The 22105-nt window shown below is 41.9% G+C and overlaps 1 pseudogene; it reads left to right on the plus strand.

Annotated features, from left to right (window-relative positions):
• The first annotated feature begins 606 nt into the window (after nt 1-606).
• On the plus strand, nt 607-21543 carry LOC118842641 (annotated as a pseudogene).
• The last annotated feature ends 562 nt before the right edge of the window (nt 21544-22105 follow it).

Genomic DNA, 22105 nt, shown 5'->3' on the forward strand with positions numbered 1-22105 from the left:
ATTATTTTTGCCAAGAAAATCCCAAAAGGGGTCATGGAGGGTCAGACACAACTGAAAAACTACTGGAGAGCTTTAAGGGGGAAAGATCCTAGAAATATCCAGAAAATAGAATCTAGGGGTTAGGTTGTGTAATTCAAATTTTGACCTTTGACACTTCAGTTAAAGTGGTGGAGGCAGCTCAAACTAGCTTTTGTGAACCCATTGTCAAATCTGCACCTGAGAAATAAGAAAATCCTACAATTGATCTACTGCTTTATTCACTGCCTAGATTTTGGAAAGTGTCGGAAAAAGTGTTACTGATACAGATTAAATTTAAGAGCATGTCAGGAATATGTTTGTTTGTTTTTGTTTCCCAGAGAGGTTCTTATTATACATTTACCAGTATATCCCTGCTGGATGGATGGATTTTTAGATCTATCTTTAGCCTTTAGAAATGCAATCTAATTATTTTTTAAAATAGCTCTAAGACAAGTCCTGAGGAAGAAGTCCATTAAGTAGCTCTTAGCCCCAGTTCTCCTGGAGTGCCCTTTGATACAGTTCTTTCTGTACTAAAGTCCTGACCAGGGTTCTAATTAGGCATAACCAGAAGTCTGTGCAGAAAGAAAGATGTGGAAGACATTCCTGACTTTGTGGGTCCTGGGCCTCCTGATTCAAGCCCTTGGTGAGCAGCTCTGCCAGGCTGACCTGGAGTAGGGGATGATTTCTGGGGGGACACAGGAGGAGTCTTTTGATTTTCCCATTGGAGATATGGGAAAATGATTGGGTTGGTGGGTGGGTGGACTGGGGGTGAAGGATCATTGCTAATTTGACTTCGGGGTGGAACTAGGTTTGCTGCTGAGGAATCGACGCCCTCTCCCTGTCTGTTATGGACAAAATCCCTTCTATCAGCTGCTGGTGGGATGTGGGGAAAGGGGGAAAGCTGAGCCATTTACAAAGAGGTAAATTAGTGAGGATTGTGGGGGAGGATCTTTTAATAGACTGGAAATTGGACCTCGGTGTTTCCATGAGAAAATGTGGCTTAGCTTATTTATCTATTTATTTCCTTTTTCTCTCTTTCTTCAAATATGTGTTTTCCAAGTACTTGTAAAGCTAGTTTTTAACATTCATTTTTTATAAGATTTCCAGTTTCGATTTTTTTCTCTGCCCCCTTCCCTCCATTCCTTGTTCCCAAGACAGCAAGCAATTGCGTATAGGTTATACATCTGCAATCATGTAAACATGTTTCCACATTAGTCATGCTGTGAAAGAGGAAATAAAACAAAAAGGAACATCCACAAAAAACCAAAAAAAAGTGAAAAGAGTGTGCTTTGATCTGTATTCAGACTCCATAGTTCCTTCTCTACGTGGATTGCATTTCCCACCTTTAGTCTTTTGGAATTGTCTTGGATCATTGTATTGCTGAGAAGACCTAAGTCAGTCATAGTTGATCATAGCACAATGTGTAGCACAAGTGTGTACAATGTTCTCCTGGTTCTCCTCACTTCTCTCAGCATCAGTTCTTCTAAACCTTTCCAGGTTTTTTCTTATAGCACAATAGCATTCCATTACATTCATATACCACAACTTGTCCAGCCATTCCCCAATTAATGGGCATGCCCTCAATATCAAAATTCTTTGCCACCACAAAAAGAGCTGCTATAAACATATTTGTATATGTGTGCCCATTTCCATTTTTATGATTTCTTTGGAATGCAGACCTAGTAGTGGTATTGCTGGATCACAGGGTATGAACAGTTTTATTGTCCTTTGGACAGAGTTTCAAACTGCTCTCCAGAATGGATGGATCAGTTCACAACTCCACAAACTGCATTAGTGTCCCAATTTCGCCACATCTTCTCCAACATTTATCATTTTCCTTTTCTGTCATATTAGCAAATCTGATAGGTGTGAGGCAGTACCTCAGAGTTGTTTTTATTTGCATTTCTCTAATCAATAGTGATTTAGAGCATCTTTTAATATGACTATAGATAGATTTAATTTCTTCATCTGAAAATTGCCTCTTCATATCCTTTGACCATTTATCAATTGGGGAATGATTTACATTTATGTAAATTTGACTCAGTCCTCTATGTATTTGAAAAATGAGTCCTTTATGAGAAACACTTAGTGTAAAAATTTTTTCTCATCTTTCTGCTTTATTTCTAATCTTGATACATTGGTTTTGTTTGTGCAAATCCTTTTTAATTTAATATAATCCAAATTATTCATTTTGCGTTTCAAAATGTTCTCAATTTCTTGTTTGGTCATAAATTCTTCCCTTCTTCATAGATCTGAAAGGTAAACTATTCCTTGCTCTCCTAATTTGCTTATGGTACCACCTGTTATGTCTATATCAGGTTCCCCTTTTGACCTTATCTTGGCATATGGTGTGAGATGTTGATTTATGTCTCGTTTCTGCCATATCATTTTCCAGTTCTACCAGCAGTTTTTGTCAAATGAGTTCTTACCCTGGAAGCTGGAGGCTTTAGGTAATTCCTTAATTTTTATCCTCTCAAACTACTATTATTAAGGAGGAGAAACTGAGGCCCACCTGATATATGTTAAAGTCACTCCCATGCATTTTAAATTGGACTATGTTTTGATCTCCTTTGATAAAAGGAGAGTGTTAATCTATCAGAGGCATACCTGAGTCATCTACTTCTGATCCTGGAAGCTTGTGGCCATGTACCCTGACAGCTGAGCAGTCTGTAGCTATTGGATTCTAGGATGGAGAGCTGGGAGGAATTTTAAGGATGATTGAAGACAATTAGAGAAGGGAAAGGAATTGTAACAAGTTCACACAGGCAGTAAATGGGAGACCTGTGATTTGAACCCCTATCCTCTGAGCCCAAATGCAGTACTCTGTGTATGCAACCTTATCTACTACTCTATTCACATTCGATGTGTTGTTCAGTTGTCTTTCATTGTGCCTGACTCTTGGTGACTCCATTTGGGTTTTCTTGGCAAAGATACTAGAGTTTGTTTGCCATTTCCTTCTATAGTTCATTTGACAGATGAGGAAACTGAAGGCAACAGGTGAAGTGACTTACCTAGGGTCACACAGCAACTAAGTATCTGAGGCTGGATCAGAACTCAGGAAGATGGGTCTTACTGACACATACTGTAGCACAATGTAACCACTTCATTTGTATTTCTTGTCCTGGCCTCCTGTGTATCCCTTCTTTGTCTACTGTCTTTCTCATGCCCAGAAAGCACTTCCCCCAGTCTAGTTCTGTTGAAAACTTTTCATTAAAGACCCAGCTTGGGCCCTGTCACTTGTTGCAGAACTTTTCCTGACCCTCTTTATATCTTTTCCTAGTTCTTTGCCAGGAACTCTTCTTTATATTTCTCTCTTGTATTCCTAGTTATTGGTGCACAGGTACTCTCCAGGAGAATGTAAATTCCTGCCATTTTATCCTCAATTCAGAAATGAGGGCATTGCCCATAGTAGGTGCTTGTTAAGTCTTTGTTCAGTTGGATCATACTGGTAAACTATATGGCACTGATTTTTAGTTCTGTGCTTTTCTAAGCTAGGCTAGGGGGTGGGATTGTCAGGAAGAAGTTGCTTTGATCTGGGATTCTGGATCCCCAAAGCTGGAAAGCTCCTGAGTTAGTGCCAGAGCTATTTAAAAGTACAAATGGCCCTTCTCTGGAGTAAGTTGCCCCATTGCTGGAGACCTTTAAGGTAAATTAAAAGAATTATGGCAGACATAGGAGGCTTCCCATTTAATGAAAAAAAATGGTGGTGGTGTAGGTGGAACACTTGAACATCAGTTCAGCCTTCTGGCCCTGAGGATTTCTCTCCTTTTTGTTCACAGGGCATCATGCAGATGACCTCATCAGGACCACTGAGTATGGACAGATCCAAGGGACTCAAATCAGTATCAAGGGGATTAACAAAGGTGTCAATGCTTTCCTGGGAATCCCCTTTGCCAAAATCCCCATGGGGGCCCTGAGGTTTTCTCCTCCATGACCACCTGATTCATGGAGCAATGTGAGAGATGCAACTTCTCATCCACCCATGTAAGCACCTTCTATCCTTTTCTTATCAGTTAAGCAAAGTGCACAATCATGTCTTACCCAAAGTTTGTCTCCATGTGCTCTGCACACAGTAGACATTTATTTGTTAAATATTTGCTGAAAGAATGAATGTCCCAATATGCCCTTGGGCTGTGACCCTCAAATGATTGCTTAATGATAATAATTATTTGGACTTTAGAGAACAGCTAAATTTAGAAAAGTGCTTTGAGGTAATTGGTACGCATATTGGTACAGATAAGAAAACAAACACTAACAGAGTTTAGAGGCTGCTATGTGGCTCAGAGCAGAGAATATTGGTCCAGGAGTCAGAAAGTCCTTAGTTCAAATGTGACCTGAGACACTTAATAGCTGTGTGACCCTGGGCAACTCAATTAACCTTGTTTGCCCTCAGTTTCCTCATCTGTAAAATGATCTGGAGAAAGAAATGGCAAAGCACCCCAGTATATATGCCAAGAAAAACCCATACAAGGTCAGGAAGCATCAGAGGCAACTAAACAGAGATTAGATAACTTACTCAAGGACACAAAGCTAACAAATAACAAAGCCAGAACTCACACACTAAGGCTCAGAAATCTGGAGACCATTGAATATGACCCCTCAGTTTGTTTTTTAATCAGTTTGGTGCTTTTGCTTTGCAGACGACACTTATTGCCCATTCCATACACTCCCTTCTATCCTCCGCCATAATGCTCCTCTGGAACAAAGACAAATCCCCGGCACAGTGGCCCCTAGTGCTGCTCTTGCTAAAATGCTTCTAGTCATGGTCTGTCCTGGTCTGGCTTGACCTTCATCGATCTGCAGCAGTTCAGAGTGCTAACCTTTCCCCCTGAACTAAGTGAATGATATATGTATGTTTAATTGAAGTGAGATCATAAACCCCTTAACATTACTTACATTAGTAAAGCAGATCAAAGAACCCGTGCTAGAAGCTGGTGTTGTTGGTCTTGTTGGCCTAACACATCCACAGCACCTGCTAACAACATTGTTATTGTACTCAGTTTCTTCGTGTGTAAAATAGGAACAGCAACAGCACCGACCTCTCAAGGGTATTGTGAGGGTCAAATGAGGTCATGTTTGTAAAGTGCTTTGCAAACCTTAAAGCACTCAGTTATTATTGGTATTATCTCTCTGTGATTCTATTCAAATCGGTCATCTCTTGTGTCTTCCAGGTGCTTGCAGGATATCACTCTCCTAGAAAAAAAATGACAAGGGTGGTCAAAATGAACATCCCTATTCATGCCAATTCTGAAGACTGTTTATACCTCAATATCTATGTTCCTGTCCATACAAAAGAGGGGGCTGGATTGCCAGTAAGCCAGATGAGCTTCCTAGGGCATCGGAACTTGGAGGTCACCTCTTCCTACCAGCATGAGAATACTCATCCTCTCTAAATACCTCTGACAAGTCATCTACCCTTCAATGAAGTTGTCCAGGTCAGGGAGCTTCCTATTTCTCAAGGCAACCTACTCTGGGGCAACAAATCACATTTTTAGCAAATATTAGCTTCTATGAGGCTGGAATCAGCCTTTTTATCATTTCAAGGTATCTTGGTAGCACAGTGGAGAGAGTACTAGGCCTGGAGTCAGGAAGATTCATTTTCTTGAGCTCAAATCTGACCTCAGACACTTACTACATGTGTGATCCTGGGCAAGTTACTTTACCCTGTTTGCCTTCATTTCTTCATCTGTAAAATGAGCTGGAGAAAGAAATGGCAAGCCACTCCAGTATCTCTGCCAAGAAAACCCCAAATAGGGGTCATGGAGAGTTGGACATTACTGAAAATGATTGAAATAACTTCAGGGAGTTGGTTCCATGATCTGGAATGATATCAATTTCTGAAAAAGGTTATTATTGCCAAAGAAGCTGAGCAAAGTATAGATGAAGTGTGACCTTCCAAACACTTTTTGATCATGTCTAGACCTATCAACTCATTGCTTTAGGGAATTTCGCTATGTGGGCAACTCTTTTATAACTAAGAGTCTCGGCTTGTCTGGTGTACTGAGATGCTAAGTACATTCTTTGTGGTCACATATCTCAATTGTTTCCAAAGCAAGACTTGAAACCTATCCTTCTTACTCCAAGGCTAGCCCTTCCTTTCTTAAAATAAGCTATAGTGAACCAAACTGCCCATGAAGCCTTCTCTGAACCTCAAGAAACCAACATTCAACTCAATAACCATTTCTACAAATCTGGAGCTCTTCGCCTTAGTGGTGGGTATACAAAGAGAGGTGCATTTTATCTCTCCTCTGAGCTTGCTTAAGGTTATTCTGGATCTCCCTCATGGCACTTTTCATATGCATTATGGCATTTAAAACAGACTATGTTGTTTTTGTTCAACAATTTTTCAGTTGTATCTGTCTTTTCATGACACCATGTGGGGTTTCCTTGGCAAAGATACAGGAGTATTTTGCCACTTCGTTCTCAAGCTCATTTTACAGATGAGGAAACTGAGGCAACCACGGTTAAGTGACTTGCCCAGGGTCACACAGCTAGTAAGTGTCTGAAGCTGTATTTGACTCAGAAAGATGAGACTTCCTGGCTCTAAGCCCAGTGCTATCTATGCTACCCAGACACCCCAGTACAGACTACATTAGTCTGTATTTTAGTTTTTGGATCCATATCCTACCCTTGCCCTCTGGTTGACTGAACGTACTTTGAGGGTAGGGACCTAGTCTTATTCAAAATACCCATCACAGAGCCTTGCACATAGTAGGTGCTCAGTAAATGTACTAAATATACGTCAAAGTCAGATCAAGTTCCTATATATAGGATTATCAGAGTTGTTTTCATAAAAGGAGTTTAGAGTTTGGAATGCTCTAGGGTTTGGAGGATGAGAGGACTGGAGGAAATGCTACCTATGCTGGCCCTGCAAAGGGGAACAAGGAATGAATTTCCATTGCTTCCAGGAAATTAAGGGGCACCTGGAAGGAAGGAGTGAGCTGGGGTATATGTGAGGTTCCCTGGTTCCATGGGATAGAGAAATTTTGTCCGAGAGAAACTGAGCTTGCTCAGCCAAAGCTCAAAAGGTCTTAGTTCAGACCAGATATACCAGAAAGAACCTGATCTTACAGTTTTCTTCATTGTTTGTACCCTAAGGGTTTATGGTTTGAATGGAGGGTGGGAAGGGAAATGCCTGTAGTAGTAATCAAACCACAGAGTATAAGGAAAAGAATATAAGATTAGAGTGAGAATTTCTGAGGGCAAAGCCCAGCTCTGCCACTTACTAACTGCATTGTCTTCTGCAAGTAACTTAACTTCTCTGGGTCTCAGTTTCCTCATCTGTCAAATGGGGTTTTTGAACTAGACAGTCTCTAAAATCACTTTCGGCTCTAAAACCTATGATCCAATGATCCTGCCTGAGACATAATTCTTGGTACACATTCATACCCACCAAGATGATCCTACAAGAGAAGGAGGTCCAAGGCAAGTTCCCTTTTATGAAGGGCTCCCTGTTGTCTCCATGCACCCAGGTACTCATAGCAAAATGTGTCCTTGTCCACAGCCAGTCCATGCTCTCGCTTTCTCAGGCCTCAGGTTTTGGTCTTCTTCATTTGCTCATCGAGCAGTGTTAAACCTGAAAGTGTGGTTGAAGGAGGCAAATGAGCTAGGTGATAGAAAAATCCATGTTGTTTATTATTTTCCCTTAAAGCATAGCTAAGCTAGCTTACTTGTATGTACAAGGAGTCAGAGCATAAGCTCTGGCTGCCTGAACAAAGGAAGGAGAAAACTTATATATGTTATTTTAGCAGACGCAGCAAGCCTGTGTTACCTCACTTTTATGAACCCCATGTATGTTTAACCATGATACAAGAAGAGGATTCCTTACTGGAATAGGTTTGTAAAGACAAGAGTGTTGACAAAGGTCAGTTAAAGTATATACCCGTAGAATATTAAGCGAGGTGGTCTTCTCGGGATTAGGGTCTCATCCCTTAATGGCTAACAGGAGAAAGAATGTCCTTAGGTCAGTCTGATCTGGCCTTGTTGACAGAGGTAGGGGTACTTCCTGAGCAAATTTAGAGAACAAAGAAGCCCAGGTCCTGGATCTTCTTCCAGTTACTCATTAATTCAGGCTCTGGGTCTGGTTGAAATTTAAAATGATATAAAATGGTATAAAATGTTCCACAGCAGCAATCTGCCTACTTCCTGATTCCCAACCGTGTCCCCCACAAAATTCCTACTATTCATTTGCTACATTCCACAGAAGGGAAAAAAATCTTCCTAAGTGAGCAAAAGCCCCTTTCAGTTCTCTGCACTTCCCAAGCATTCAGCATCCCAATGCACTGACAAAAGGAACCATACTTTCAAAACACCATGGTGTTATCTGAACAGTAATAGGAGGTCTTTCTCTTGTAATTTTAGACATAGAGATTTTAAGATCTGTTCTTTCCCCAGCTTTTAAAACTTACTTCATATACTTAGCAAGTTGGCTCAGTGGATAGAGCAATGAAGACCTGAGTTCAGATGTGACCTCAGGCACTCACTATTCCAGTCAGTCTGGGCAAATCACTTTACTTGTTTGCTTTAATCCACTGGAAAAGGAAATGGCAAACCACCCAAGTATCTTTGCTAAGAAATCTTCATATGGGGTCACACAGTGTTGGAAACAACTCCACAATAACAACATCCTGTTTTAAGAATACAATTTGAGTTTTACCTCTTACTGCTTATGGTTTTCTGATGGCATGTTCCCCCTACAGTTTAGCCTTGACTGAAAATATCTGTGGTCTCATGCTGGAGCTGGGGAATCATTTTTGGTGTCAGTGATATAAGATTGAAAGGACATTCCTCCCTGCCCCACCCCATCTCCCCAATGCAAATACAATGGGAAGGATTAAACACAGGCTTATGGGCAGGAGATGGGGTAACGTCTTTTAAAAATGGATTTTAATCAGTTGAAACTTCTCTCTATAAAGTGAGTAATGTATAAGAACCGAAAGAAAAAAGAATTTACTTTTATAATTTGTTTGTAAATTTACAAGGAATAGTTAGTTGTACATAGTAGATTTGCATTTTCATGTGCAATCATCTTTATTATACTATGTTATAGAAATGCTTGTTTTATTCCATAAGTTAAAAATAATTTTTTTAAAAAGAACTGATAAAAAGCATAGCCTAGTGCTGGTAATCTTTTCCAGCAGTCTATCTTGGCTTTGAGTGAGCAGTCACTGTTACATAGAAAGGTTCTCTGGGCCATAGTTGAAACACCCTCAACATGATGTGACTCAGAGAGCTTATTGTCCAGGGTGAACTCTGAATTGTCTGGTTGGGTCTGTGCCCTTAAGAGGGACTCCTGCTTCCTTTTCCTGTTCTGGGGTGGGTGGGGGGAACAATGATTCTTTAGAAGAGACTGTTTTCTTCTATGTGTATCTTTGGTAGCAGGAGGACCTCAGGGAGCTGATTCCAAGGAAGATCTGAAATTCCTTTAAGCTGAGTCAAGTGGGCTCTTGCCTGAGAGTAGCTCTAGTCATATCCTGTCACTCTTGAGAAATAATATCTTGATAAGTGAATTAACTCACATTTAGAGCTACTTTATCCAAAGTCACAAGAAAACAGGATTCAGTATTTTTCTGTTTAGCAAGGAACCAGCAGAGCCACGGTTGGTTGGATTTTTTCCAATGAACAAACCATGTCTGATTCCTGTAGGTGATGGTGTGGATCCATGAAGGTGGTCTTGTATTTGTTGGTGCATCCATGTATGATGGTTCCATATTGTCTGCCTCCCAGAACACGGTTGCGGTCATCATCCAGTACAGGCTGGGTGTGCTTGGGTTCTTTAGGTGACATTTGACCCCAGCAAAATGTGAGTACAATTTTGCTTCCCTTATGAGTTTCCAGATTTCTGAATGGTTGAATGATGATAAACATAAATTCCTGATTAGATGATCTTTCTTTTGCCTTCCTTCCCTTCCCAACAAGCTAATCATGACATAGCAAAAAAAGTCCTAGATTACAAGACTTATTTTCAAATTAGGGCCCTGCTTCTTATGATCAATAAATGCACTTCTCCCTTGTTCTTAGATAGATAGATAGATAGATAGATAGATAGATAGATAGATGGATAGACAGACGGATGGACAGATGGATGGATGGATGGAGGGATGGATAGATGGATGGACAGTTGGGCATATGCATGGATGTGTGTGTGGATGGATGGATGGATCTATAGGCTAGCAGACAGGTAGTTAAACCATTTATTAAGCACTAGGCACTGTACTAAGTACTGGGGTTACAAAACAAGAAAACAAGATGGGCCTACTGTGTGAACCTAACCTCAGCTTGCTGTACTGCATAGCAATAAAGCTCATGATTACATTAGTTTTCCAATTACCAAATTTCTGTAATATCTTACTCTAAAGCTACTTACCCCTTTCGCTGTGCTCTCTGGAATGCCAGTTCCATAGGTAACAAACTTGTTTTCATCTTTAATCCTTTCCTTTCTTACCCCTTCTTTCTACTTGTACTCACCAAACCCTGACTTTTTTTCTGATGACGCAGCTTTCTTGCTGACCATTTCCAGCACTATTTGCATTTCCACTCATGCCTCCAACACAGGGAAGCCAAAATTCCCCTTGTTTCCCACTACCACTTCCAGACTCTCCCTCTACCATCATCACTCAGCAACGTTGCCTCCTTTGAGGTTCATTCAATCCATATTTATCACCCAGTCAAGATTCTAGTAACTATTACCATCCTCTAGGACACTCTCCTTGCTTTCTTGATGAGCTCAGTGCCTTCTTTACAGTCTTTCTCTCCCAACTCCCACCTTCATACCAAGGGACTTCAACATTCATCCCTTAAACATTCTAACTCCCCAGTTTCTCAGTGTATTCATTTCTCATAACCTCAGCTATATACAGAGATGCTAACAACCTTGATTTTAATCTCCATCATGAGTGTTCCACTTCTGTATTCATTAACTTTTCAATTGCACTATCTAGTTATAATCTCTTATCATTCCATTAGATTCTCTGCCTTGTAACTCCTAACCCTATTCTTCATCCTCACCTTGACCTTCAATCCCCCATACCTCAGTTCTTTCCCAGGCCATCACCACTGCCTGATTATACTATCTTCTCTTCTCCATCTCCATCCTAGTGAATCACTTCATCTCTACACCATCCCCTTATCATATTACAAATCTTTTCCTGTCAAATCTCAGCCTTGGATGACCCCCATAATTCACTGCCTTTGCTCTTCTTTGCATACTGATGAATGAAGGTATAGAAAATCATGACACCGTGTTGCCTGGGTCCATTCAAATTAATGTTACATAATCTTAACTGCGTCCTCACCCTGGTAAGGCAATATTTTTGCATAATCGATTCACTATTTCACTCACCAGAGTAGCTTTTCTAAACCTTTGCATCCCTCCTCAAACTTCCAATGGCTCCTCCTCTCCTCACTATCTCAAATCAGAACCTTGCTTTATATATTGCTGGAAAAATGAGTCCATCCAGTGAGCTCCCTCATATGCTTTCCTCCTTATCACTTAATGATTACATGCCTACTATTACTGTCTTCTCCTTTACCTCTGTCTTTAATGCAGAGATGGGCCTTTTCTTCACTATGGCTAAGCTTTCTATACACTCAGATAATCCCATTCCATCCAATCTTTTCCAGAAGATTCTCCTTTCTATAATTCTCACTTTCACTGTTCTTTACTCTCTCTCTCTCTCTCTCTCTCTCTCTCTCTCTCTCTCTCTCTCTCTCTTTCCTCCCACCCCTTCTCTCCCCTGGTATCCTATTCCCCCCTTATCGATCCCAACACCCCTCCCTCTGGCTACTTCCCTACTACCTACAAACATACCCATATCATTCCCCCTGTTCTCAAAAAACCTTACCAGATCTATCCATCCATCTATGCATCCATCTATGCATCCATCTATTTATCCATCCATCCATCCATCCATCCATCCATCCATCCATCCATCCCCACTAGCTATCATCTCATCCATCTCCTCCCTTTTATGGCTATTGAGCTTGATTCTTTTCTCTTACTCTTTTCACTCTCTCCTGTCTGGTTTCCAATCTCCAGACCAGACATATAGTATGCTACCTTCAAGTATCTCAAAATGTATTCCCTATATATATTATCAACTACAAATTCCCCAAACTGAACTCTTTCTCTTTCCCGCCACACCCTCCCATTGTCATAATATCCCTATTATTTGCTAAAATCACCATCATCTTCCCAGTCACCTGGGCTTGCGATCTAGGGGTCATGGTCCCTACTCACTCTCTTTTCCCCTGTATCCACTATGTTGTAAGTCTTATTGATTCTACCCTTGCTACATCTCTCATATGCACCCACTTCTCTCCTTACACTACCACCACTCTAGTGCAAGCTCTTACCTCCTTATATTTGGACTAATATTGCTTGCTTGATTAGCCCCCTTGCCTCTTCTCTCCCTACTCCAGTTCATCCTCCACTCAGCTGTCAGTGGTCTTCCTATAGCACTGGTCAGACCATCAACCCCTTATTCAGTCAATCAGTCAGTTAGCAAGCATCTTTCTTATTATGTGCCAATCACTGTGCTAAGTGCTTGGGACACAAAAGAAAGTCGATTTCTCCCTTTAGGGAGTTTGATTCTAGTGGGAGACAACTTGTAAATAGTCATTTAGATACAAAATATATACAAAGTGAAGGAGAAATAATCTCAGAGGGAAGGTGTGAATTGTGACTTTTGAAATATATTATGTCAGGTTGTTGTTATAAGTGATAGGACTCCAATAGGAAGTCACAGGGTAAGTGATCCTAAGGACCATAAAATATTTAAGCAGGAACAGACAGCCAGTGCTTTCAGATGACCTAACTTACTGTGATCCTGTGAGTAACATGAGTAACCTCAGCTCCTGAGTGGACTCCCAGTTGACTGCATGGCTGTGTGCTGGCACCCGATCTTGGAGTACCTGATTCCCATATCAATAAAGGATCTTGGGAATTTCCCCACTACATCTGGGTCTGCTTAAGAATGCCCTCTCTCACACGTGGTGCTGATTGTCCCAACCAACCCTCCCTTTAAGGGATAAGACTGACCTGCCGGGGACTCCATTCTGAGTGTGACTCCCACCAAGAGATTCAGAACACTCATGATGGAGACTTGATAAGACTCCATCATGTGAGTGCTCTGAAACTCTGTCTGTCAGTGTGGGCTGTCATATAGTGTGTGTGTGTGTGTGTGTGCGTGTATGTGTGTATGTGCACTGTGGTGTGTTGGATGTGTTGGGTATGTGTGTGTGTTGCTTTCATTTTTGCCTGCTGCTTGTTGCACCACATGGTAATAAAGCTCACACTTCTCCAAGCTTCCCCAGGACCGATTTTCTATAAAGCCTTAAACTGGAGTCCTTGCTTTAGAACTCCCTGGCAGTGAGTACAGTTGGGTGGAGGGGGAAGAGGCAAAGTGAGATCTCTTGCAGAAGGTGTGATAAGAGCTGTCTCAGATTCCTTTAAGGAGTTCCCGTCATAGGAATAGCCAGGGAAAGTAGGACTTGCGAGGTAGAGAGTTGTGTGTGAGGACAGCAAGGAGGACCATGCTGCTGGATTGTAGAATTCATAGAAAGGAGCCCGGCCTCCTCCTACCTCTCTAGTCTGCTCAGGCTCCTCCACGTTCTCTGACTCCTTCCTGATCCTTGAAAGATACTCCATTGAATCTATTCATTTTCCCTCCTCCTTCTGGCTTCCTTCATGATTCAGGGCTAATCCCACCTTCTGCAAGAAACCTCTCCCTGTATCTATTACTGCCAGATCCTTCCCTCTGGGATCATCCCCAATCTATCCTGTATAGATCTGGTTTGGGGACAGCTTTTGCATGCTGGTTCCCCCATTAAATTGTAAACTTCTCAAGGAAAGGGACTATGCATACCTTTCTCTGTATGCTCAGAGTTGAGTACAGTGCGTGGTGCATAGTAGTTGCTCAGCAAATATTTCTTGACTCCATATGACATTCTAATAGAAGACATAAAAGGAAGGAGAGCTAAGAAAAAGGGAGGGGGAAGGGAGAGTGAGGGCAAGGCAGCTGGTGGGGAGGTAGAAGAGATGAGGGAGTAAACTGGAAGGGAAGAAAGCAGCATGGTGGAGTCTTTCCCTGGAAGGCACAGTGAGCCAGTGAAGATGCCTGCACTGGGTGGTAATCCTTCAGGTGGGGGAATTCAAGATCTGTCTCACCAGTTTACATGTGTAAAATAAGAACAACAACTGGCATTTGTACTGTCCTTTAAGGTTTACAAAGTGCTTTATAAATAGTGTCTCATTTTATCCTTGCAACAACTGAGAAATAAATGTCATTATTATCCCCATTTTTCCAATAAGGTAACTGAGGCAGAGGTCTAAGTCACTAATCCATGATCACACATCTAGTAGATGTACACTGGTCTAGCCAGATCAAAGTCCAGCAGTCTATCCACTGCATTATCCAGGTGGAAGAGATAGTCTTTAAAATGTATAATCATTATGAACCTGGTGCTCTTCTTCAGGATTCTCCAACCTTGTCTAATATCTGGCTTTCAGCACTGGGGATGAGCATGCACCTGGCAACTGGGGTTACCTGGATCAGGTGGCTGCCCTGAGGTGGGTCCAGAAGAATATTGCCTACTGTGGAGGAGATGCTGGCCTTGTGACCGTCTTTGGTGAGGCTGCTAGGGGAACAAGTATTTCCTCACATACATGTGAGGAAACTAGTCACATGGACTTGGGTTTTTCTTCCTCTCCTGTCTCAAAACCATTGGGGCTGCTGACATTTTTCTTGAAGGCCGGGAACTGCCCTTCCCTTTCATTTGGAGATGCCACTACCTTCCCCTGCCATAGTCCCAGCGATTATCTAGGCTCTTCTCCCTCTTTAATAGAGACAGAAGGTGAGTTTTCCATTTTAAAAGGCTTACTAACCACTCTGAGGTAGAGCAAAAGAAATTTATAGAGTAATGGTAAAATAATTCAAGGCCCAACGGATCCCCAATTTCACACTTAGGTTCATCTTTTCCCAGTGCTGCTGAGAGCCTCACTGAGCCTTCCCAGGTGGCCTTTGTGACTATCCGTAGGTATAGATCTGATATCTCCTGTCTTTACCAATGAGCCTATGGGAGCTTACCATGGCTGGCCTTCGTAAAATCCACAAGAGAGCTCAGAGGCAAAGATATTCTGGCTTGGTAGCCTTCCTTCCCCAGGAGTTTGCACACCACTGACATAACCTCCAAGCTTTGATATGGCATAGGAGGAAGATTTCAGTGGAAGAATAAGGCTTAAAAATAGCCAATGGGAAAGTGGGAAATTCCCATGACATAGCAGGAAAAACTGTTGGATTTGAAGTCATTCAATCCTCACAACAATCCTGGGATTTCTCATAATCTATAAACATAAAATAATCAATAATCTATAAACACTGTCACCTTACAAGAAGGCAGGGTATAGGAACAGCATTGCTGGGTTTGAGAGCCCAGGCATCTTATCCTACCCAGTTACAGAACGCCACAGAGACTTCAGGACCATGACCAAGGCTACTTAGCCCTCTTTTCTGTCTAACTATCATATAAGCATAAGCCTGGCTGTGCCAAAGGGCTCAAGGGCCAGGGTCCCCTCGAGAGGCCCCTTTTTGAGAGTGTTCTATATAGTTAGCTTCAGAGTGTGGCAAGAAAAGTAACAGTCCTGGCTTTCAGACTCACAGTCTCCTCTGTCTCTGGTAAGCCAGGGGTGTCTGGGCCTTCCCATGACTGCTTACCCCTCCCCTCTGCTGTGCTTTGTTCCCCCAGGTTGCATCCCCCATGCCCAAAGGCTTGTTCCACAGAGCAATCACAGAGAGTGGTGTGGCCATCCTCCCTGGCTTGATTTCTTCCAGCTCAGAAATGGTTGAAAATATAAATTCCTTGTTCTTTGGTCTTTGGAATCACTCTTATCCTTCCTTAGGCTTATTGGACTCCCAACCCCATGATCCAGTGTCCCATTGATCTTCTGGCTCACCTCAGTTATAAGAATATACACTGGAATGCCATCGAATGTTCAAGGTAAAAGTTACCATAGAGATCATCTAGTCCAACCCCCTCATTTTATACTGGAAGAAACTGAGGCACAGAGAAGGAGGATTCAGTTGCTGGCTCTGCTTCTTCCTCTGCCTGTGACTGGAGGTCAGGCATTTCCTTCATGTGGTCTCAGTTTCTTCCTCTGTCAAAGTGGCGTCTATTAGATGGTTTTAAAGTCCCTTCTAGCTCCAAATTCTATTTTCTATTTTCTGACATCCCTAGAACAGCAGGAAACATTCCCCAAGGGGGCACAAGTAGAGCTGAGATGGAATGATCTATGAGGTCCCTTATACCTCTCTGTGTCTGTCATTCTGTGACTTGTCCAAGGTCACACAACAAGTTGGTGACTGAGCTGGGACCTGAACTGAGCTCTCTGAGCCAATGTCAGGGCTCTTTCAACACAGCAGACCCCATCGTGTGTCCTTTAGGGATATTTAGGTCTTTTCTCCCTGGGTTAATGGTAAACTCTTTGGGAGTAGGGAGTGTGTCTTTGTAACCAGTCCCTGCCCATCCCCATTCCAATTGGCTGGCACTGAGACCTGTACACAGTAGGCTCATGATTGGGGGACTCAGACAGAATCCACCTTGGTCTTGTTTTCACCATTACTGCATCATCCCCTCTAAAAATGATCCTTTGCTATCTTACTGATGAGTATGAAAGGATTCCTCTATTGTGATGCAGGCCAGGGGTTCCTCTATGAGAATATTAACTCTTTGTGGGTGCCTCTTTGCAGATCATTGCCAATCTGTCTGCTTGTGATAGACACTATTATGCCTCCATGGTTCAGTGCCTTAGGAGTAAATCTGAGGATGTGATCCTGGCCATCACCAAGGTATGTAGGCTAAGAAGCAAGGGTTCCAGTACCAAGAAGAGCTGCCAAGACAGCTTGGGGAGGACTAGAAACCCAACATTCATTAGTTGGGATTAAGGTGAAGATCTTAGGAATGTCTCTCTCTCAGCCTCAATTTCCCCTTACTAAGTAGATGACCTTCAAGGATATTTCTACCTCCAATATTCTATGTCTGAATGTGTTTTCTAGCTCTGATGTTCTGCTTTCTAGGATCTCTTCTACCTTCATCATTCTGTGCTCTCAACATTTTTTTGCGTTAATATTCTCTTGCTTCTCCTCTGGACATACTGTGTCCTAAAAATCCTTTCAACATTCTGTATTCTAAAAAATTAGTTTCTAAGGTTCTAAGCTTTTTCATTTTCTAGTCTCACACCCCTTCCCACTCAGATATTCTCTGTTTATAGAATCATAGCTTTAGAGATGGAACGGTCCCATCTAATCTGATTCTAACATCTTGGGTTCCAATATTATTTGTTCCAAGTTTCCTTCTACTGCTGATATTCTATTTTCCAAGTATTTTTCCCCAGCTGTAACATTCTATGCTCTAACATTCTATAAGCTAAAGCAAGACTGTCTGAAGTGCTGCCCGTGGGCCGCATGCAGGCAGCAGTGGGATTTTACGCAGCCTGCCAGTGTTTACTATAGGCATGGAAATTGACATAAATGCTTTAACCAAAGCATTTGTGTCAATTTCTGTGCTTGTAATGGACACCAGCTGGCCACATGGGGGCGCACGGAACCTGTTTTGGACAGCCCTGAGCTAAAGTACAGAAGGCTCAGCTTGGTGGTGTAATGGTTAGAATGCTGAGAAAACTGACCCGAGCTCAAATATAGCCTCAGACACTAGCTGTTTTGTTTGCCTCAGTTTGTTGTCCATGGAATGGGGATAATAATAACACCTACCTCCCAGGGTTGTTGTGAGGATCAACTGATAAAATAAATGCAAAGTGCTTATTAGTACAGTGCCTGGCACTTAATAAGTACTAAATAAGTATTATGATGATGATGGTGGTGGTGCTGGTACTGTTGGAGGTCTCTTCCAGTTCTAATATTCTGTTCTTGGACACCTTTCATATCTAACACCCTATCCATCTCTGGAAGAAAGAATCACAGTTGTGGGAAGTCTCTCTATTCTCTGGGACTGGTAGTTCTCATCTAAATATTCCTTTCATTAAAAAATATTTTATGTATATTATCTCATTTCAATAATTTCACAACAATCACGTACCATTGGTAGTAGAAGTATGATGTCATTCTCAAATTACAGATTTGAGAATTAGAACCGTTGAATGGTAGCAGCAAGAGGTCAGGGAGCTTTTTGCTTTTCTATTTGCATCCCCAGAGCCTAGGATGGTTTGCAGGTTGATGGACTCACCGGACATTTTACAAAGGATGAAAGTGAGTCCCAAAGAGTTAAGCGACTTTGCCAAATGTCACACAGTTCACAAATATCAAGATGGATCCCTGACCCTAGGCCTTAGGACCAAGATCTTTATTCACCACATCATGGTGCTTCCTCAAAGAATTGGAGTTCTTTGCCTGTACTCACTAGGTAATAAGTGTTAGAGCCAGATTAAGTATTAAACCAGATCTAATTGCATCTAATTATTTCATCGTTGTCCAGTCATGTCTGACCCTTTATGACCTCATTTGGAGATTTCTTGGCAAAGATACTGGAGTGATTTGCTATTTCCTTCCCAGCTCATTAAGAAACTGAAGCAAAAATGGTTAGATGACTTGCCCAGGTTTCTTCCAACTAGTAAGTGTCTGTGGCCAGATTTGAACTTAGAAAGATGAGTTTCTGACTCTAGGCCCAGTGCTCTGTCCACTGTGCCACCCTCCTGCCCCTACATCTAATTCCTCTCTCCATTGACCATGTCAACTTTGCTTCCTTCAATCTGAAAAATTTATGGTTTTCATCCTGATTCGACAACAGTATCCTCATTTGGAAAATGAGGGTGTTGGACCAGAGGGTCTTCTAAAGTACCTTCCAGGTCAAAATCTCCAATCTTATGAACATCCTTTGCCAAAACACCTGTGAGGTCAAGTTTCATTTTGGCTATGCAGATGCCAAGGCGATGGGAGAAGAAAAGATTCCTGACTTTCACTCAAAGCCAAGCCCACTTTTATTCAAACCCAAGCCCACAATTCAGAGACTGAATACTTTGGGGCCTCCATGCCTTTCTTGCATTATCTCCTATTACTCCCTGCATGCACTCTGTGCTATAGCCAAACTCATCTGTCCTCAGTCTTCTAAGTGTACCTTATACTCTCTTACCTTCATGTGTATTTTTAGGTGTGTAATGTCTATAAAGTCCTCCGTTCTTATTATCATATTGGTTTATAAAGTGCCTTTCTCATAACAATCCATGAGGTAGGGTGTGCAAGAATCATTATTCCCATCTTATAGATGGGCAAACATCTGAGGATGTCTCAGTGAATAAAGAACCTGGCCTGGAGTCAGTAGGACCTGACCTCAAATCTACCCTCAGACACCTACTAGTTGTGTGACCCTGGGCAAGTCACTTAACCTATGTTTGCCTTAATCTACTGGAGAAGGAAATGTTGGAATCAATGGAATCACTCCAGTATCTTTGCCACGAAAACCCAATGAATACTATTGGCATGCTATGGTGCATGGGGTCACTAAGAGTTGGACACAACTGAATGACAACAACAAACCTCTGAAGAGCCTAGAGGTGGTGACTTATTCAGTTCTCCAGCATCACAGTCAATAAACATCGGACCTGGGATTCAAGTCCAGATGTCTCAGTTTTTAATTCAGTCTTCCTTTCTCCCCCACCCTGCTGCCTCTCATAGCCCACCTTTTGTCTGATGAATTCTTCCCCATCAAATTTAAATCCAATTGAATGTGCCATTTTAGAAAGCTTTATGGGAAAAAATCTTGACAATAATTTATTCCAATGCACACATTTTGTAGGGGAGGAAATTTTAACCCAAAGAGATGTAATTTTCCTCAAGTCACAAAGGACATTAGTGGCTGAGCCAGGACTAGAATCTAGATCTATTGACTTTGAAGCCAGTCCTCTCCTGCTGTTTATTCCAAAGTATTTCTGGAGTAGCTTCTGTGTCTCATCTGAGGGGACACAAAGTTTGGGTGAGGGATGGGTCCATGATGGAACTCCCCTACTTAGGGAAGAGAGCTTTGTGCTATACACAGGTAACAGAACCACAGTCCATAGGGGTGTTACAAGCATGTGCAGTGGGAACTCTGAGGAAGGGAAGTGTCCTTCTGGCCATATCGGAAAAGGCATTGTGGAAGACGTGCCAGTTAAAGTGGATATTGAAGGAAGTGAAGAATTTCTTTTTTTAGCTTTAAAAAATTTATTTATTTTTAGTTTTCATCATAGGAAGTGAAGAATTTCAATACATAGCAGTGGGGGAAATGTCATTCTGTCCTTGCGGACTGATGCAAGCCAATGCAGAAATGTAGGAAAAGGGGGTTGACTTGCAGTGGAGAGCCAGGAATCAATCCATTGTTTGGTGAAATATGATGTACACAGCATAGGTCAGAGTCCACATAGTAGGGGATAAGTTGACAAAGGTAGAAGAGAAAGCTCTGAATGCCAGACTGAAGTGTTGGAGGTTTTCTCTGGGTAATGGGAAGTCATGTGACTTTTTTTAATGCAGTGGAGTGTCATGAGCAAATATGAGATGAGGAAGACCTGTGTGTGTGTGTGTGTGTGTGTGTGTGTGTGTGTGTGTGCGCGCGAGAGAGAGAGAGAGAGAGAGAGAGAGAGACAGAGAGAGAAATTATTAGGGAGACATCATGAGGCCACTTTGGAGGCTGTTGCAAGAGTCCAGATCAGGGGGAACTGCTAGGTTGAGCAGTCAAGAGAGCACTGGACCTAGAATCAGGAGGACCTGAGTTCAAATTTGACCTCAGATACTTAGTAGCTGTGTGACCCTGGGCAAATCACTTAACTCTCATTGCCTCCAAAAAAAAAAACCCCAGAGTCCAAGTAAGTGATAAAAAGTGTCTAAAATAAGATGGTAACAATGAGAATGATGAGATAGTGATACTTGGAAGGGAGACTATGGAGATAGACTTATATTTTCTTTTCTTTTTTCCTGCTTCTTTCTTTAGCATTTCAAGATGATCCCTGGTGTAGTTGATGAGCAATTCTTCCCCAAACACCCTGAAGAGTTGCTGGCTGCAGGAAAGTTCCACCACATCCCTTGCATCATTGGTAACAACAACCACGAATTTGGCTGGGTTATTCCTGTGGTAAGATTCTAGGATTTCCTGTTCTGTGCCAACTTCTTTCTGATCTTGACAGTTTAGTTTCTGTAAAGAATCACAGACTTTCTGAGTTAGTCAGGACCATGGTGGCCATGGAGTATAAGCCAGAGTTGAAGGAGAGTCCCTAATATAACTTGCTGGACAAATGGACATCCAGACTCTGCTTGAAAATCTCCAAGGAGGGAAAATCTACTGCCTCCTGAGGCAGCTCCTTCCACTTTCAGGTTCTCACGGTTAGACAGGGCATCATGATATCAAGTGGAATTTTTCTTCTTTTTCAACTTCTACTTGTTGTTCCCAGTTCTGCCCTTGGGGCTAACAGCACCAGTTAAATGCCTCTTTTAGGTGACCATCCACCAGACAATGATTGTGTCTGCCCCTAGTCTGTTTTTTCTTTGACCAGCAATGCAAGTTCCTTCAACCCATCTGTATTTGGCAAGACCACGAGTACTTTTTCAGCTTCTCTATTTTCTGCCTCAAATGTGATGCTCAGAAATGAACGAAAGATTCCAGATATACAATTATTTCATCCACATTGTTCCGATATGGGATGCATTGCCCTTGCCTTCTGGAAAATCCAAATAATATTGTTTTGCCTCCCTGCCCTTCATACCAGAGAAGAAGGCTGAATTGTTATGTTATAAAAGGATAACATAATGTTGATATTATGCAATACTATACATCTTTTTGATGTATTCTTGGGTTTCTTAACTTTTTCTGTGTCATCAGGTGGCAAGTATGTTTTCCATTGGGTTTCAGCCAGGCATCACCCTTGGGGTTCTAGTGGATGTCCACAGGGCACTGTGGGTTATTCTCCCAAGGCTATTGACCGTAGTTCCGGTTCTGCTGTGTTTTTGCCAGTATTATTTGACCCAATTCCAGTTAATACTCCCTCATTATTATTGATACCAAAGATTATCTCCCAAGTACTATTTTAACCAATTTATATCTGTCACCATTT

The sequence above is a fragment of the Trichosurus vulpecula genome, chromosome 3 (assembly GCF_011100635.1).
Source record: "Trichosurus vulpecula isolate mTriVul1 chromosome 3, mTriVul1.pri, whole genome shotgun sequence".
NCBI lineage: Eukaryota > Metazoa > Chordata > Mammalia > Diprotodontia > Phalangeridae > Trichosurus > Trichosurus vulpecula.